Here is a 5,597-nt window from a genome sequence, read left to right as displayed (position 1 = left end):
GCGGGCTCAGGCAATCCACTCACCTCAGCCTCCCAAAGGCGCGGGATGACAGGCTGAGCCACCAAGCCTGGCTCCTTGCTATCATTTCTAAAGGAAAAAAGAACCATGCATAAAACTTTAGAGCTAAAATCAGTAATCAAATGTTTGTGCTAAAGGTCCATACGTCGTCTTCAGTCCTGTAGCCTCCCTCATATTCTAGGTAGGTGTTGGCTGATAATACAAAGAGATGTGAAAAAAGCCAGTCTTGCCACACCCGAGGCCCAGTGTCTCCTTCCATCGACCCATCCATCTTTAAAATGCAAGGAAGTGGCTGAGAATCTCTTTCATTACATCCCTTGACAAAAGCGCGGCGAGCCACCTCTTACTGTTCCTCCCTGCTGTCTTTCTCTGCCCACGGCCCCACTCTCCTGTTGCTCCACGCTGGCCAGTCGAGGTCAGTTCTGAGACTTCCACCTGACAGCCCTGGCTACGTCAGCTGGCCAGGCTCCTAGGCCATGTTTTGCCTCCCTTCAGTCTCCACAGTCACCAGGAGCAGGACAGAACTGGAAGGCATTAGCACCAGCAGATGTGGGCAGGAGAAAGCGGGTGTCTGAACACATGTGGCTTCTGTGTCTTTGAATTCCACATGGGGTGGCCTCATGTGGGAGAGTTATTGTTCTCTAGGGCAGAATAGGAATCGTTATTGGTTTAACCGTGTCACATGTTTCCAGGGATCTATTTATCCACATCATTAATTAATAAACCATTATAGGGGATAGAGAAGTGTGACATGGCCTTATTGCTGAGTTTACAACCTTGTTGAAGAGACTAGATTTGGAAAAGAGAGAGCTACAAGAGAAATGCTTAAGGGCTAAGCTGGTCAGTAACCAGGTGACGTCAATGTTCAGAGTTGAGCGGAGTCCAGGCTTGTTCTAAGAAGAGACTTCCTGGGAAGAGGGGCCTGGACAGCCCTGAAGATGGGGTGGGATGTGGCAAGCTTCAGGGGACGGGAAAGAGTTCCAGGCTTAGGGAACACTCCCTTCCACACACCCTGAATTTAGAAGGTAGAATGAGAAAAACAAGACTCTCCTAGGTAGTCCTTCTTGGCTGCCAAATTGAAAACAAACGTCCCCACAGCTTTAAGGATGAATTTTGTTTTCTCCACTATTTCTCTACTTAACCACAAGAGTTCCACAAAACAGCAAGGATGAGGGCATTTTTTTAACTTATTCTTTATATATTGACCTTCCTTTCCCACACTGCTTCACGAACCTCCAAAGCACTTTATAGAAAAACTACATGGCTATCATATAATAAAGAATAAAAGTTAAAACACACACAAAGCCGGGCTTGGTGGCTTAAGCCTGTAATCCCAGCACTTTGGGAGGCCGAGGAGAGAGGATTGCCTCAGCCTGTGGGTTTGAGACCAGCCTGGGCAACATGGCGACATCTCGTCTCTGCAGTAAATCAAAAAATTAGCTGGGCTCAGTGGCTCGGCCTGTAATCCCGCGCCTTTAGGAGGCCGAGGTGAGTGGATTGCCTGAGCCCGCGGGTTCCAGACCCGCCTGGGCAACTTGGCGAAACCTCATCTCTACAATAAATCAAAAATCAGCCGGGCGTGGTAGTGTGCGCCTGTAATTCCAGCTACTTGGAAGGCTGAGGCGGAAGGATCGCCGGAGCCCAGCAGGTCGAGGCTGCGGTGGCCAGGAATGGCCACTGCACTCTGGTCTGGGCGACAGAGTGAGACTCCAACTCAACAACAACAACAAAAATTATCTGGGTGTGGTAGTGTGCACCTGTAGTTCCGGTTACTTGGGAGACTGAACCCAGAGGGATTGCCGGAGTCCAGCAGGGCGACACTGGGGTGGCCGTGATTGTGCCACTGCAGTCCAGCCCGGGCGACGGAGTGAGACTCCAATTCAGACACACACACACACACACACACACACACACACACACACACACACACACAACTACGTTGGTGATACGGTATGGAAATAAGAAAAAGGGAGAAATTCCACTGTTAGCCCAATCAGGCCATGACACTTGACATCAAAGCCCCCAAATGCAAACCATTAACGGATGTGTCAAGGCTGTTGACACTGTCATCTTGAGCATTTGCTAAAAGATTGACAATGACTCCCTCCTTTGACCAAAATTGACCCTCCTCCAAAGGAAAAACCTTGAGTCCCTTGCTTGACAGAGTTGAACTTTGGGCTTCCTTCTCTGCCCTTCGATTATCCAAGATCCTGCTAAGTCACTGTAGCCAGAAACCTCTCACCCTTGATGTTTCCTCTGGAAATTTCCCTCCGCTGACCCCACCTGCTCCCTGGTGATGCGTTCCCACTTGTCCCTGTTGAAGTCAGAGTTGAATCTCATCTCTCTGCCCCACTGCAAAACCCTGTGGCAACAGTCCCTATTCCTGTCTCCGGGGTCCCCTTTGAACTGTCTGCCGTACTGCCTTTATCAAGTATCAAAATTACTTCTTTTTTTTTCTTTTGAGATGGAGTCTCACTCAGTCAGCCAGACTGGAGTGCAGTGGCCGCTCCCGGCCACCGCAGCCTCGACCTGCTGGGCTCCGGCGATCCTTCTGCCTCAGCCTTCCAAGGAGCTGAAACTACAGGCGCGCGCTACCTCGCCTGGCTAATTTTTTGATTTATTGTAGAGACGAGGTCTCACCATGTTGCCCAGGCTGGTCCTGAACCCGTGGGCTCAGGAAATCCTCTTGCCTTGGCCTCCCAAAGTGCTGGAATGACAGGCTCGAGCCACTGTGCCTGGCCAATTATTTCTTTAATAATATGTATGATATGATTTTTTAAGTCATTGGCATTACTTTGCAATTTACCATCTGCTTTCAAATCCATGATCTCACTTGCTTTTCATGATAATGTTTATTTAATAAATGGGGAAACTGAGGCTTGGGGAATTTGAGTGACTTTTCACCAGCCGTAAAAACAACTGCAAGAGTGTGAGTGGATGTGTGTAGCCGTTGCTCTCCTGAACGTATGCTTCACAAATGGTGCAGAGTCCACAATTTTGCAGTGGCCGCTAGTATTGTGAGGAGAAAAACCCTCTGGAGGAAGCAGTGGGAAAGACAAACCGTGGGGCAGGCAGGGTAGGTTGACCCCGGCAGCGTCGCTTGCAGGAGCTGGCTTATCACCCAGCAGCGGTGCAGGCCCTGCAGGCGTCACTTGCCCCACAGACAGTCCCCAACCCCTGCCTGGGCACCAGCCTCTCCAACTTTCGAAGCTGACCGTACAATTGAGAGGACTTAAGTGCAGGCCTCCAACTCAAGGCCCAGACACTCCCATGGCTTCGGAATCAGCAGACAGGGCTTTCTCACCAACCTCTCGAACCAACCTTTTATTGCCAGGTGCCTTAATATTATTACGTTTTTCTCTGAGTTGGAGTCTCACTCTGTCACCCACACTGGAGTGCAGAGGCATGCTCGCAACCACCGCAGCCTCGATCTGCTGGGCTCAGGCGATCCTTCCACCTCAGCCTTCCAAGTAGCTGGAACTACAGGTGTGTGCCACCACACCTGGCTAATTTTTTGGTTTATTGTAGAGATGAGATCTCGCCAAGTTGCCCAGGCTGGTCTCAAACCCCTGGGCTCAGGCAATCCTCTTGCCCCCGCCTCCCAAAGTGCCGGGATTACAGAATTGAGCCACCACGCCCGAGCCCAGCTACCTCATTTGGTTCCCCCATATGTCTCCACATAGTTGCTGCCACTAATGGGACCAATTCCTCAGGGTCACTGGGTCAGGTTAAGCGATGGGCAGAGCCAACATACCACTGCCCCAGACTCCTTCTCGTGCTCCGGACAGGCACGAAAGGACCCAAGCGTCGCTGGCTGCTGTGTGGGTTCTCTTCCAACAGAGGGATCCTGCCCACAGCGGCTTTCCCTTGGCTTTCCCTTTGGCTAGCGAACATGAGAAAGGAGGGGACACAAGCTGCTCGGAATGAGGGTCTCGGCTGTTGACAGGACTTCCTGGGAAGGCCAGCTGCCTTGCACCCAGAGACTCTGGGGCAGCTGGGATCTGTGGGGCCCATAGGAGGTCAGGGCCTCTGCCCTGCCAGGAGAGGACGCCGCCAGTCTCATGAGAAGCGGGAGAAAGTAGCTGTCTTATTGCACAAACTACACGGACACCCAAGGTCGTGACGGGCCGTTCTGCTCTGTGAGCTTCAGCGAGCGCTGATGTGCCAGGCCGAAGCAGGCTCTGGCTTGTGACCTGAGCGCCAGACCCGGCGAAAGACCTTGCCCCAGCTGGGGTGTGCGCTGGGCTCCGCTTTCGTGTCCTGTGGATTTCACCGCAGGCGATCCACTCCCGTAAGACAGAGGCTGGGGCAGAGGCTCAAACGGAGCTTCCTGAGGTCGACTTCCCCTTCCAGGACCGCTCCTCTGGGGACCTCGTCCCCCGGCTCCCAGGCCTGTGAAAGCCCCTGGGCTTTCGAGGAAAGATCCATCTGTGGGGAGGCAAAAGCGCCTCCAAAGCGCCAAAAAGATCAGGAATTCCACAGCTGGCAGAAGACGCAGGCCCAGAGGGCCCTGTGAGAGGATCCCGGCTGATGCTGAAGTATGTGTAACCCTTGCATTTCTTCTTTCAGATGCAATGGTGTCCTGAAGAGTATTTCAGATACCGAATTTTTTTTTTGAGTCAGAGTCTCACTCTGTCGCCCAGGCTGGAGTGCAGGGGCACGCTCACGGCCACCACAGTCTCGACCTGCTGGGCTCAGGTGATTCCTCCACCTCAGCCTTCCAAGTAGCTGGAACCACAGATGCACACCACCATGCCCAGCTAATTTTTCTTGAATTATTGCAGAAATGAGGTCTTGCCAAGTTGCCCAGGCTGGTCTCGAACCCCTGGATTCAGGCAATCCTCTCACCTCTGCCTCCCAAAGTGCTGGGATTCCAGGTGTGAGCCACCACACCCAGCCCTGATACTTAATTTATCTCTCTTTCATAGGATTACTGATTTCTCTCTGCATCAGAACCAGAGATTGGTTGAATTTATGTGACTTACAGGTTGTTTCTCTAGGGTCCTAAATCACTTAACCATCACACTACAGATAAAAATCTGGGGAGTTTCACGTCAGATCAATGCTCACTATTTCATCACCCTCCTCAAGCACCCACCTGTGAATGACACCGAATATACTGGGTTTTGTATAAAACAGGGTGGTTGACCAGCCTGGGCCACATAGTGAGACCTGGTCTTTACAAAAAATAAAAAAAATGAAAAAATAGCCAGGCGTGCTGGTGCGTACCTGTAGTCCCAGTTACTAGGGAGGCTGAGGAGGGAGGACTGGATGAATCCAGGAAGTCAAGGTGGAAGGTGAGCCAGGATCCTGCCACTGCACTCCAGCCTGGGTGACAGAGTGAGACTCGGACTCAAATAAATAAATATTAATCCTTAAATAAATAGCGACTTAGAAGGAAACAAGAGTAGACTACAGTGTATAAATAATGTTGTATAAATAAAACCGTGCAACTATGCATGGGTTCTACATAGACAAGAGCTTGGAGGCTCCAACACCAAGATGTTGATGTGGTCATCTCCGTCGGTGGGATCACGGCCATTTCTGTTTCTTCTTGTTGTGGGCACTGTGGTGCCCCG

The sequence above is a fragment of the Carlito syrichta genome, unplaced genomic scaffold, assembly GCF_000164805.1.
Source record: "Carlito syrichta isolate Samal-C Ts95f unplaced genomic scaffold, Tarsius_syrichta-2.0.1 Scaffold305694, whole genome shotgun sequence".
NCBI lineage: Eukaryota > Metazoa > Chordata > Mammalia > Primates > Tarsiidae > Carlito > Carlito syrichta.
This window is presented reverse-complemented; position numbering follows the sequence as displayed.